The sequence below is a fragment of the Lucilia sericata genome, unplaced genomic scaffold (assembly GCF_015586225.1).
Source record: "Lucilia sericata isolate MDLA Ls3-8-SP2 unplaced genomic scaffold, ASM1558622v1 Contig000923F_arrow, whole genome shotgun sequence".
Classification (NCBI taxonomy): domain Eukaryota; kingdom Metazoa; phylum Arthropoda; class Insecta; order Diptera; family Calliphoridae; genus Lucilia; species Lucilia sericata.
This window is the reverse complement of record NW_023994910.1, coordinates 74664-89443: the sequence shown is the minus strand read 5'-3', so window position 1 is coordinate 89443 and position 14780 is coordinate 74664.

Genomic DNA, 14780 nt, shown 5'->3' with positions numbered 1-14780 from the left:
CAGAACTGAACTAGAATAGAACTAGAACAGAACTAGAATAGAACTAGAATAGAACTAGAATAGAACTCGAATAGAACTAGAACAGAACTAGAACAGAAATAGAACTAGAACAGAACTAGAACAGAACTAGAACAGAACTAGAACTAGAACTGAACGAGAACAGAACTAGAACAGAACTAGAACAGAACTAGAACAGAACTAGAACAGAACTAGAACAGAACTAGAACAGAACTAGAACAGAACTAGAACAGAACTAGAACAGAACTAGAACAGAACTAGAACAGAACTAGGACAGAACTAGAACAGAACTAGAACAGAACTAGAACAGAACAGAACTAGAACAGAACTAGAACAGAACTAGAATAGAACTAGAACAGAACTAGAACAGAACTAGAACAGAACTAGAACAGAACTAGAACAGAACTAGAACAGAACTAGAACAGAACTAGAACAGAACTAGAACAGAACTAGAAAGAACTAGAACAGAACTAGAACTAAACTAGAACTGAACTAGAACTGAACTAGAACAGAACTAGGATAGAACTAGGATAGAACTAGAACAGAACTAGAACAGAACTAGAACAGAACTAGAACAGAACTAGAACAGAACTAGAACAGAGCTAGAACAGAACTAGAACAGAACTAGAACAGAACTACAACAGAACTACAACAGAACTACAACAGAACTACAACAGAACTACAACAGAACTACAACAGAACTACAACAGAACTAGAACAGAACTAGAACAGAACTAGAACAGAACTAGAAAGAACTAGAACTGAACTAGAACTGAACTAGAACAGAACTAGAACAGAACTAGAACAGACTAACAGAACAGAACTAGAACAGAACTAGAACAGAACTAGAACAGAACTAGAACAGAACTAGAACAGAACTAGAACAGAACTAGAACAGAACTAGAACAGAACTAGAACAGAACTAGAACAGAACTAGAACAGAACTAGAACAGAACTAGAACAGAACAGAACTGAACTAGAACTGAACTAGAACTGAACGAGAATTGAATTAGAACTAAAGTAGAACTAAACTAAAACTGATCTATAACTGAGACAGAACTGAAAAGAAATTTTCGGAAAAACATGACAAATTACTTCAGTTAGTTTTGCATTAAGCTTTCAACTTTGACATTATAATTTCACGACATTTTCAACTTCTTAAAATCTTAAATTACATGAGTAATTGAGAAAAGCTTGCATCACTTTTTTATAAATTTAAAATCATTAATCAAATCATTCTTTATTTTTTAAACGTACCATGTATTAAGTCACCCCCTTGTATGAATGAATGAATGACAACATCTGGTGAATAATTAAATTTGAATACAAAACAACAAAAAAATCCATCAATCGCTTGTAATTTGTTTAAATTTAACGATTATTTTCATATTTTTTTAATGTTTTCTTTTTTTCAATTTTGTTTTTATTTACAAACAAAATAACAGTAGTAAGTGTGTTTTTGTTTTGTATTTTTTATTGTGTGTTAAAGCTCTCAAATGACGTACTTTAGCTGTCATATTTAACACTTGAAAATTTTGTTTGTTTTAAATCCAATGGAGTAAAATTTAAAAAATAAAAGAATATTTGTTTAAAAACACATTAAGACCACTTCTATGTAATATTTTGGGATAAAAAGAAATTAAAAAAAAACGTAAGAGTAAAACGATGTTGGTGACAGTATTACAAACAAACAAGAAACCACCCTCATTAGATTTAAAGCTTTTAAAATATTTTACTTGTAACTTAACAACAGATGTCTGGTGTCATTTACTAACTGTGTGTGTGTGTGTGTGTCTGTAAATCTAACTGAGTCCAGGTTCATTTTAACCTTCTTTGTCTGTGGGTATGGATGCTGATTTGACATTTTCCTTTACAATTGACTGCATATTTTAATTATATATTTTAGTATGTTGCATATTGTATTTTTTTTAATTAAAAAAAAAGAGTGTATTTATATTAAATTTGAGTATGATACTGTACTGTATGACTCACACTTTTTCCCTCTCTCCGTCTCCGATTATAACCCTGTCTGTCATATTTTTCGCTTTGGGAAGTCAAGTGGAAATAATGATTTATATTATTTTTGGGTGTCACAAAAATGTGATGACGTTTTAAGGGCTGCATTATGATATTATTTAGGTGGAATATTTTGAATATTATCGTTATGGTTATTTAGAACAGTATTAAAGGATTTGTTTATGTGCTAAATAAAGTTAAAAGTGACAGGTATGGAAATTGGATTTTATAAAATGATAACATAATGTTAGTTTGATCTGAAATTAAACTAGAAAAGAACTAGAACGGAGCTGGAACAGAACTAGAAAATCACTAAAACAGAACTTGAACTAAACTAGAACAGATCTAGAAGAGAACTAGTACAGAACTAGAACAGAACTAGAACAGAACTAGAACAGAACTAGAACAGAACTAGAACAGAACTAGAACAGAACTAGAACAGAACTAGAACAGAACTAGAACAGAACTAGAACAGATCTAGAACAGAACTAGAACAGAACTAGAACAGAACTAGAACAGAACTAGAACAGAACTAGAACAGAACTAGAACAGAACTAGAACAGAACTAGAACAGAACTAGAACAGAACTAGAACAGAACTAGAACAGAACTAGAACAGAAGTAGAACAGAACTAGAACAGAACTAGAACAGAACTAGAACAGAACTAGAACAGAACTAGAACAGAACTAGAACAGAACTAGAACAGAACTAGAACAGAACTAGAACAGAACTAGAACAGAACTAGAACAGAACTAGAACAGAACTAGAAAAGAACTAGAACAGAACTAGAACAGAGCTAGAACAGAACCACAACAGAACTAGAACAGAACTACAAAAGAACTAGAACAGAGCTAGAACAGAACTAGAACAGAACTAGAACAGAACTAGAACAGAACTAGAACAGAACTAGAACAGAACTAGAACAGAACTAGAACAGAACTAGAACAGAACTAGAACAGAACTAGAACAGAAGTAGAACAGAACTAGAACAGAACTAGAACAGAACTAGAACAGAACTAGAACAGAACTAGAACAGAACTAGAACAGAACTAGAACAGAACTAGAACAGAACTAGAACAGAACTAGAACAGAACTAGAACAGAACTAGAACAGAACTGGAACACAACTAGAACAGAACTAGAACTAGAAAAGTACAAAAATAGAACTTGAACTAAACTAGAACAGAGCTAGAACAGAGCTAGAACAGAACTAGAACAAAACTAGAACAGAACTAGAACAGAACTAGAACTAGAACAGAACTAGAACAGAACTAGAACAGAACTAGAACAGAACTAGAACAGAACTAGAACAGAACAGAACTAGAACAGAACTAGAACTAAAACAGAACTAGAACAGAACTAGAACAGAACTAGAACATCACTAGAACAGAACTAGAACAGAACTAGAACAGAACTAGAACAGAACTAGAACAGAACTAGAACAGAACTAGAACCGAACTAGAACAGAACTAGAACAGAACTAGAACAGAACTAGAACAGAACTAGAACAGAACTAGAACAGAACTAGAACAAAACTAGAGCAGAACTAGAACAGAACAGAACTAGAACAGAACTAGAACAGAACTAGAACAGAACTAGAACAGAACTAGAACAGAACAGAACTAGAACAGAACTGGAACAGAACTAGAACAAAACTAGAACAGAACTAGAACAGAACTAGAACATAGCTAGAACAGAGCTAGAACAGAACTAGAACAGAACTAGAACAGAGCTAGAACAGAACTAGAACAGAACTAGAGCAGAACTAGAACAGAACTAGAACAGAACTAGAACAGAACTAGAACAGAACTAGAACAAACTAGAACAGAACTAGAACAGAACTAGAACAGAACTAGAACAGAACTAGAACAGAACTAGAACAAAACTAGAATAGAACTAGAACAGAACTAGAAAAGAACAAGAGCAGAATTAGAACAGAACTACAACAGAACTGGACCTAGAACAGAACAGAACTAACTAGAACTAAACTAAAACTGAACTGAAACACAACTAGAAGTGATTAACAACGAAACTAAAACAGAACTGTAACTAAACCAGAATTGATCTGAAATTTCAAAAAAACGCATATGCAGCTGCACAATATCGGATCTACAACTGATCTAGAATTGAACTTCAATTGGAACTGTTCTACCTTTGATTTAGGGTTTATCTGCACTTAAACTAGAACTAAACCTCAACTGTCATTTATTACTAAAAACATTTTCAAAAGTCCATAATGTTTTATTCTAAAGTTTATCTCCTCCCTTTCTTAATTGCCTACTGCCACATTTGGTTAGTCTAACCACAGCCACCCACTAATTAGGGGTCATATTTCACTATTCGACATTTGTTGTATATGATAATTTCCAATTACCAAAATTAGCACTTAACGTTATACAAACAATATACAGCCGGAGTGAAATATAAAAAAAAAAAACTTTAGAAAAATATCAAATTTCAAGTGACTTTTTTTCGACATGCAAGCAGCCAACAACCAAACATACAATAATTTATCAAAGGGGTGTCATTAATAACACCCTCTTTCTCCCTGTTACAAAAAAAAACCAAGCACATGTTTAGCTTAGACTAACTACAAAGTCCTATAGGAGTTAGAGTATGAGTACGTAAGAGGTGAGGGGTGTAATTTGTTATACAAAATATTTATGCTTGTACTATATAATTACTTTGCAGAACAAACATTTCAAACATTTAATGAGTAGTGACAAAATAAATTGCAATGACGAGTTTAAAATTTCTGAAAAACAGAAAACAATTAAAATAAGTAACCACCACTAAAGAAAAAGAATAAAACTAATTTTAATGAACCCTTTTTTTTTTTGAGGAGGCCTTAACAAAAGTGTGGGTTGTTTTATAGGATTTTCAATAAAGTTCCTTGTTTAGGCTTATTTTTGCCAGATTAAAATCTTATCTTTTATTATGGCTTTGTTACTTAAGAGTCTCATTATTTTGCTGGCCAAAAGTGCTAGCATACTTTAGGGCTGTTGTCTGCTTGTGTTAAGTAAAGTATACTTTTGGAAGGTGTTATAAGTCAGTTTGAGTCATTGCCTTTATTTGCCAAAATAAAGCAAGTATTTTATCAACATTTTATCAAAAAAAGACATTCCTGGAAAAAATAAAGAAGGTTTCAAGCTAAGGGGGTGGCTTTTTATATGTTTTGCTATTATGTATTATCAAGCAAACTGCTGCTGAAGAGGGTGAAATGTGCTTTTGAAAAGTATGCAGTAGTGATTATTAAGTTGAGTTTCATGTGTGTTTTGGCGAGGTGTGTCACGTCCACATAACCAGTGCATTTTGACACACTTGCTTAATATTTAATCGAGATTTATCCATCATTCTGCTAACAACGTGCCCAACTTTTTTTTCTAAAAGAACTCTTCCCTTTTTTTTTTTGATTTTCTATCATTAGAAATTATATAAAAGAAATCCTCCCTGTTTTTTTTTATTTAACGCTTAGTATAGGAAGGAAGGAAGTTTGTTTTTTTTTGTAGATTTACGTTTGTTACAATTGCATTTGTTATTCTTAAATGTATTTTAATGCTAATGAAGTAATTTTGTTGCCATTGTGTGGCTGTTAGGATTTCAAATCCAAATGCACTTGCCGTTTCCAAATTGAGCCTTTTAAAGCGTATAAACTTCTTAATAGCTGTGTGTGTGGGTGTGTTAGAAGATTGTTAAAGAGTACAGTTGTCCTTGTGATTGATGGGCGCGGGGGTGGTTGGTTTATTGGTCAAATGCTAGTTATCCTTAATTTTATGCCATTTCCGGGTTTATTTTCCAAAAAATTTGTTTTAAAAGGGAAAAAAATATTGAGCTAGAAATTAAATTTAATTGAATGAAACAATTTAAGTTGAAAACTAATTTCCACAGAAACAATTAAACAAACTTAACTAGAAAAGGAAAAAAGAGAAAGGCCATAGTCAACAGAAAAGAACTGAACTAGAACAGAACTAGAACAGAACAGAACTAGAACAGAACTAGAACAGAACTAGAACAGAACTAGAAACAGAACTAGAACAGAACTAGAAACAGACCTAGAACAGAACTAGAACAGAAACTAGAACAGAACTAAAACAGAACTAGAAGAGAACTAGAACAGAACTAGAACAGAACTAGAACAGAACTAGAACAGAACTAGAACAGAATTAGAACAGAACTAGAACAGAACTAGAACAGAACTAGAACAGAACTAGAACAGAACTAGAACAGAACTAGAACAGAACTAGAACAGAACTAGAACAGAACTAGAACAGAACTGGAACAGAACTAGAACAAACTAGCACAGAACCTAGAACAGAACTAGAACAGAACTAGAACAGAACTAGAACAGAACTAGAACAGAACTAGAACAGAACTAGAACAGAACTAGAACACAACTAGAACAGAACTAGAACAGAACTAGAAAAGAACTAGAACAGAACTAGAACAGAACTAGAACAGAACTAGAACAGAACTAGAACAGAACTAGAACAGAACTAGAACAGAACTAGAACAGAACTAGAACAGAACTAGAACAGAACTAGAACAGAACTAGAACAGAACTAGAACAGAACTAGAACAGAACTAGAACAGAACTAGAACAGAACTAGAACAGAACTAGAACAGAACTAGAACAGAACTAGAACAGAACTAGAACAGAACTAGAACAGAACTAGAACAGAACTAGAACAGAACTAGAACAGAACTAGAACACAACTAGAACAGAACTAGAACAGAACTAGAACAGAACTAGAACAGAACTAGAACAGAACTAGAACAGAAATAGAACAGAACTAGAACAGAACTAGAACAGAACTAGAACAGAACTAGAACAGAACTAGAACAAAACTAGAACAACAGAACTAGAACTAGAACAGAACTAGAACAGAACTAGAACAGAATAGAACAGAACTAGAACAGAACTAGAACAGAACTAGAACAGAACTAGAACAGAACTAGAACAGAACTAGAACAGAACTAGAACAGAACTAGAACAGAACAGAACTAGAACAGAACTAGAACAGAACTAGAACAGAACTAGAACAGAACTAGAACAGAACTAGAACAGAACTAGAACAGAACTAGAACAGAACTGAAACAGAACTAGAACAGAACTAGAACAAACTAGAACAGAACTAGAACAGAACTAGAACTGAACTAGAACAGAACTAGAACAGAACTAGAACAGAACTAGAACAAAACTAGAACAGAACTAGAACAGAACTAGAACAGAACTAGAACAGAACTAGAACAGAACTAGAACAGAACTGGAACAGAACTAGAACAGAACTAGAACAGAACTAGAACAGAACTAGAACAGAACTAGAACAGAACTAGAACAGAACTAGAACAGAACTAGAACAGAACTAGAACAGAACTAGAACAGAACTAGAACAGAACTAGAACAGAACTAGAACAGAACTAGAACAGAACTAGACAGAACTAGAACAGAACTAGAACAGAACTAGAACAGAACTAGAACAGAACTAGAACAGACTAGAACAGAACTAGAACTGAACTAGAACTGAACTAGAACTGAACTAGAACTGAACTAGAACTGAACTAGAACTGAACTAGAACTGAACTAGAACTGAACTAGAACTGAACTAGAACTGAACTAGAACAGAACTAGAACTGAACTAGAACTGAACTAGAACTGAACTAGAACTGAACTAGAACTGAACTAGAACCGAACTAGAACTGAACTAGAACTGAACTAGAACTGAACTAGAACTGAACTAGAACAGAACTAGAATAGAACTAGAACTGAACTAGAACTGAACTAGAATAGATCTAGAACAGAACTGGAATAGAACTAGAACTGAACTAGAACTGAATTAGAACTGAACTAGAACTGAACTAGAACTGAACTAGAACTGAACTAGAACTGAACTAGAACTGAACTAGAACTGAACTAGAACTGAACTAGAACTGAACTAGAACTGAACTAGAACTGAACTAGAACTGAAATAGAACTGAACTAGAACTGAACTAGAACAGAATTAGAACAGAACTAGAACTGAACTAGAACAGAAGAACTAGAAAAGAACTGAACTAAAAAAAACTAAAGTTTTAACTCAATTTGAGCCCTAAGCCATATACCATTAACAAAAAGACATCAGCCAGACAAAAATTAATCTTTCATCCATCAATGGTGAATTGAATTAAATTTTCCCATTAAAATCACACAATTACACAGATGGCGTGTAAGCTAGTAAAATATACAGCAAATATATTTATAGGTTTTTAATCTTTTGCAATTATTTATAATCATTTAAAATCTGTTTTTATTAAAAATTTATATAACAAGCAGTCCTTTCCGTCCCTAAGGCCCCCTACGTGTGGTCACCAACATATTCCCATTTAACCATGTACACGAGCCAACGATAAATTGTGTATAATTTACACTCTACTCTTTTAACCAAATTATTAACTGAATTCTGTTGTTGCTGTTGCCGCTGCCATTGCGGATGAGCTGCTCATTTATGATAATTATGCCAAAGTGCAAACAGTATTATGGCCATGCTCCAATAAAATATGAATGTATGTGAATAATAACACCAACGACATCCCTGTACAATTTGTAGCAAATGAACAAAACAACTCGACCATCGTACAATATTTAGTAGCCAACATACTTATTTGTTTTTGTTGTACACATTTCGAGTTGAATATTAATTTAAATTTTTTTGCTGTTTTATTTTAAAAATTTTATTTATTTTTGTTGGTTTTATATATAGAAATTTAATTGGTTTATGTTTTTTTTTTTTTGGGAAATTTATGAATGATTTTTCGCCTTCCTTAACACTTAATGTATGTATGTGTGTTGTAAAGTACATACAGAAGTACTAAGTGGACAAGAGGAAGTGCGAACAGCGATGATCGGATAAACGGCCTAAATTATTTTAAAATAAAATGAAATTTTCAATGTTCTAGTTCAGTTCAGCTCAGTTCTAGTTCAGTTCTAGTTTCTGTTCTAGTTCAGTTCTAGTTCAGTTCTAGTTCAAGTTCTAGTTCAGTTCTAGTTCAGTTCTAGTTCAGTTCTAGTTCAGTTCTAGTTCAGTTCTAGTTCAGTTCTAGTTCAGTTCTAGTTCAGTTCTAGTTCAGTTCTAGTTCAGTTTCTAGTTCAGTTCTAGTTCAGTTCTAGTTCAGTTCTAGTTCAGTTCTATTCAGTTCTAGTTCAGTTCTAGTTCTGTTCTAGTTCCTGTTCTAGTTCGTTTCAGTTCAGTTCTAGTTCAGTTCTAGTTCAGTTCTAGTTCAGTTCTAGTTCAGTTCTAGTTCAGTTCTAGTTCAGTTCTAGTTCAGTTCTAGTTCAGTTTAGTTCAGTTCTAGTTCAGTTCTAGTTCAGTTCTAGTCAGTTCTAGTTCAGTCTAGTTCAGTTCTAGTTCAGTTCTAGTTCAGTTCTAGTTCAGTTCTAGTTCAGTTTCTAGTTCAGTTCTAGTTCAGTTCTAGTTCAGTTCTAGTTCAGTTCTAGTTCAGTTCTAGTTCAGTTCTAGTTCAGTTCTCTAGTTCAGTTCTAGTTCAGTTCTAGTTCAGTTCTAGTTCAGTTCTAGTTCAGTTCTAGTTCAGTTCTAGTTCAGTTTCAGTTCTTGTTCAGTTCTAGTTCAGTTCTAGTTTAGTTCTAGTTCAGTTCTAGTTCAGTTCTAGTTCAGTTCTAGTTCTGTTCTAGTTCAGTTCTAGTTCAGTTCTAGTTCAGTTCTAGTTCAGTTCTAGTTCTGTTCTAGTTCTGTTCTAGTTCAGTTCTAGTTCAGTTCTAGTTCAGTTCTAGTTCAGTTCTAGTTCAGTTCTAGTTCAGTTCTAGTTCAGTTCTAGTTCTGTTCTAGTTCAGTTCTAGTTCAGTTCTAGTTCAGTTCTAGTTCTGTTCTAGTTCTGTTCTAGTTCAGTTCTAGTTCAGTTCTAGTTCAGTTCTAGTTCAGTTCTAGTTCAGTTCTAGTTCAGTTCTAGTTCAGTTCTAGTTCAGTTCTAGTTCAGTTCTAGTTCAGTTCTTGTTCAGTTCTGTTCTAGTTCTGTTCTAGTTCAGTTCTAGTTCAGTTCTAGTTCAGTTCTAGTTCAGTTCTAGTTCTGTTCTAGTTCAGTTCTAGTTCAGTTCTAGTTCAGTTCTAGTTCAGTTCTAGTTCAGTTCTAGTTCAGTTCTAGTTCAGTTCTAGTTCAGTTCTAGTTCAGTTCTAGTTCAGTTCTAGTTCAGTTCAAGTTCAGTTCTAGTTCAGTTCTAGTTCAGTTCTAGTTCAGTTCTAGTTCAGTTCTAGTTCAGTTCTAGTTCAGTTCTAGTTCAGTTCTAGTTCAGTTCTAGTTCTTCTAGTTCTGTTCTAGTTCTGTTCTAGTTCTGTTCTAGTTCAGTTCTAGTTCAGTTTTAGTTCAGTTCTAGTTCAGTTCTAGTTCAGTTCTAGTTCAGTTCTAGTTCAGTTCTAGTTCAGTTCTAGTTCAGTTCTAATTCAGTTCTAGTTCAGTTCTAGTTCAGTTCTAGTTCAGTTCTAATTCAGTTCTAGTTCAGTTCTAGTTCAGTTCTATTTCAGTTCTAGTTCAGTTCTAGTTCAGTTCTAGTTCAGTTCTAGTTCAGTTCTAGTTCAGTTCTAGTTCAGTTCTAGTTCAGTTCTAGTTCAGTTCTAGTTCAGTTCTAGTTCAGTTCTAGTTCAGTTCTAGTTCAGTTCTAGTTCAGTTCTAGTTCAGTTCTAGTTCAGTTCTAGTTCAGTTCTAGTTCAGTTCTAGTTCAGTTCTAGTTCAGTTCTAGTTCAATTCTAGTTTAGTTCTAGTTTAGTTGTAGATCACTTTTAGTTCAGTTTTAGCTCAATAGTTGTTAAGATGTAGATTAATTTTAGCTTAATTATAGTTTACTGATAGTTCAGTTGTGTAGTTCTAATTCAGTCAAAGATCAGTTTTATATCACTTTTGTTCGATTGTGTCTTAATTCATAATTATTTCTGCTTTATTTCCGTTAATGTTTTTCACCGTCTTTTGAGTTCTCAATGTACATTTTCATTTATCAGATTTTTGTATTGCATACATGAATGTATGTTTTAATATTTCTTTCATTTTTGTTGTTTCATTTTAATGTTTTTACCCGCCTGGACTTTATAAAATTATAGCCAACAAATTTATGGGTTTTTAATTGCATTGACTTTAACCGCGCGCGTAGTCCAACAACTGAAACAGAAAATGAGAAAATTTTGTTTTTGCAACGACTAATGAATGAACTGCCACTGACTGCTACATAAAAGTGTTGAATACAACAATAACAATTATGATGATTTAATATATAAACGTGAACTAATAAATTATAATTGTATTAAAACAACATAAATTTTAAACTATGTATGTGTGTTAAAAGAAGCAATAAAATATTGAAATATCTGTGAAAGAATTTGGATAGTTTATGATATGAATAGTTTTATTGTTTGGTAAAATTAAATTGTTAAAATATTTATTTAAAATTAAATTTTCATTTATATGGAAAAAAGGAAAATATTCCTATAAAATTCTGACATATTTTTTTCTTGCAACAAAACGACTGCTGTGCCATGTTTGTATTTTATATGTCATTTTCAATATTATTATCTACACTTTTGCGACATCCTTATGACCCATATTTCACTTGATACTGGGAAAAATTCCACACACTAGTTCGCTGCTGCTGTTGCCACATTGGTATGTGGTGGTAGTGTTTTACCATTAACTTACTACAGCCACAGCAGATAAAGAAAATGTTGCCATAATGTTGCATAAATGAATATTGAGTAACTCTTACTGTATTTAGTTGTTTCATTCGAGATTTGACATTAATGTTAAGTAAAACATCATGTAGTTTAATATATTTCATGCAACATTTATTCAAACATTTAAAAGTCATCATCGTCATCCAATTTATATGTGGCAAGCAGACTGCCAACAAGAACAACAACATTGTGCATTAAGTATTAAAAGTGTCGTACAACATGATTTCATTTGGGTTTGTTCCCTTAAAACAACATCCTTGCTGAAGGAAATGCAGCAGTGTGTGTATGACTGTGTATTTATTTATCTAATACGCTCATTTGGTGTTGCATGAATATTTAATTTCTACAAATGAGAACATGCAATTTTCTTAAAATTAGAGTTAGTTAGTGATATGTTTGTCTTAGTTGATAAAACCTAGCAAGTTTGTGTGTTTAATATTAAGCAATATTTCAGTTCTTGTAAAGTTCTAGTATTGATATTTGATATTCTTCATGAAACAGTTGCATAGTTGTTCGGGAATATTCGCGATTTTTATTCTAATATTTGTTATTTGAAAAAAAAAAAATAGTTTTTCTCACTGCAGCTTAATATCGATTTATTTTCTAATTTTATTCTAGATCATGTTTAGTTCTGTTCTACTTTTGCTGCAATTCATCTTTTGTTCTAGCTCATGTTTAGTTATCTTCTAGTTCTGTTCTGTTCTACTTCTGCTCTAGTTCTTCTCTAGTTATATTCTAGTTTTGTTCTAGGTCATGTTTAGTTCTCTTCTAGTTTTTCTCTAGTTCTGTTCTAGTTTAGTTTTAGTTCTGTTCTAGTTCCTGTTCTGTTCCAGTTCTATTCCAGTTCTATTCTAGTTCTATTCTAGTTCTGTTCTAGTTATATTCTAGTTTTATTCTAATTTTGTTCTAGTTTTGTTCTAGTTCTGTTCTAGTTCTGTTCTAATTCTGTTCCGGTTCTTTTCTAGTTCAGTTCTGTTCTAGTTCTGTTCTAGTTCTGTTCTAGTTCTGTTCTAGTTCTGTTCTAGTTCTGTTCTAGTTCTGTTCTAGTTCTGTTCTAGTTATGTTCTAGTTCTGTTCTAGTTCTGTTCTAGTTCTGTTCTAGTTCTTTTCTAGTTCTGTTCCAGTTCTGTTCTAGTTCTGTTCTAGTTCTCTTCTAGTTCTGTTCTAGTTCTGTTCTAGTTCTGTTCTAGTTCTGTTCTAGTTTTGTTCTAGTTCTGTTCTAGTACTTTTCTAGTTCTATTCTAATTCTATTCTAGTTTTATTCTAGTTCAATTCTAGTTCTGTTCTAGTTCTGTCCTAGTTCTGTTCTCTTTCTGTTCTAGTTCTGTTCTAGTTCTGTTCTAGTTCTAGTTCTATTCTATTTCTTTTCTAGTTCTGTTCTAGTTTTGTTCCAGTTCTTGTTCTAGTTCTGTTCTATTTCGGTTCTACTTTTCTGTTCTAGTTCTGTTCTAGTTCTGTTCTAGTTCTGTTCTAGTTCTGTTCTAGTTCTGTTCTAGTTCTGTTCTAGTTCTGTTCTAGTTCTGTTCTAGTTCTGTTCTAGTTCTGTTCTAGTTCTGTTCTAGTTCTGTTCTAGTTCTGTTCTAGTTCTGTTCTAGTTCTGTTCTAGTTCTGTTCTAGTTCTGCTCTAGTTCTGTTTTAGTTCTGTTCTAGTTCTGTTCTAGTTCTGTTCTAGTTCTGTTTTAGTTCTGTTCTAGTTCTATTTCTGTTCTAGTTCTATTTCTGTTCTAGTTCTATTTCTGTTCTAGTTCTGTTCTAGTTCGGTTCTAGTTTTGTTCTAGTTCTTTTCTAGTTCTGTTCCAGTTCTGTTCTAGTTCTGTTCTAGTTCTCTTCTAGTTCTGTTCTAGTTCTGTTCTAGTTCTGTTCTAGTTCTGTTCTAGTTTTGTTCTAGTTCTGTTCTAGTACTTTTCTAGTTCTATTCTAATTCTATTCTAGTTTTATTCTAGTTCAATTCTAGTTCTGTTCTAGTTCTGTCCTAGTTCTGTTCTCTTTCTGTTCTAGTTCTGTTCTAGTTCTATTCTATTTCTTTTCTAGTTCTGTTCTAGTTTTGTTCCAGTTCTTGTTCTAGTTCTGTTCTATTTCTGTTCTACTTTTCTAGTTATATTCTAGCTCTATTCTAGTTTTATTAGTTTTATTCTAGTTCTGTTCTAGTTCTATTCTAGTTCTTTTCTAGTTCTGTTCTAGTTCTATTCTAGTTCTGTTCTAGTTCTATTCTAGTTCTGTTCAAGTTCTGATTTAGTTCTGTTCTAGTTCCGTTCTAGTTCTGTTTTAGTTCTGTTCTAGTTCTGTTCTAGTTCTGTTTTAGTCCTGTTCCAGTTCTTTTCTAGTTCTGTTCTAGTTCTGTTTTAGTCCTGTTCCAGTTCTTTTCTAGTTCTGTTCTATTCTAATTCTGTTCTAGTTCTGTCCTAGTTCTGTTCTATTTCAGTTCTAGTTCAGTTCTAATTCAGTTCTAGTTCAGTTCTAGTTCAGTTCTAGTTCAGTTCTAGTTCAGTTCTAGTTCTATTTTTCTGTTTCTAGTTCTGTTTTAGTTCTGTTCTAGTTCTGTTCTAGTTCTGTTCTAGTTCTGTTCTAGTTCTGTTCTAGTTCTGTTCTAGTTCTGTTCTAGTTCTGTTCTAGTTCTGTTCTAGTTCTGTTCTAGTTCTGTTCTAGTTCTGTTCTAGCTCTGTTCTAGTTCTTTTCTACTTCTGTTCTAGTTTTGTTCTATTTCTCTTCTAGTTTAATTTCCATTTTTATTTTTAATCTTTTGTTAGTACTTTTAGCCTCTGTTGACCTTTAATCCGTAAAAGTCTTTCTTTTTTTTTTATTCCATTTTCATTAAGATTTTGGGAGATTTTTCTTTAGTCTATGTGTTTATTTACATTTTATTTTTTCTTTTTTATTAAATTTTTCTTCTACTTCCTTGTTTTGTTTTCTGTGTTTTTTTTTATATGTTTATCTCTATGCGGTAAACAATTTGTCTCAATGTTAGTTTTGGCCGCATCTTAACTCTTAAACCTTTTCCTATAACATTTTGCCTTTTTTCCCCAAGACAAAAACATTCATT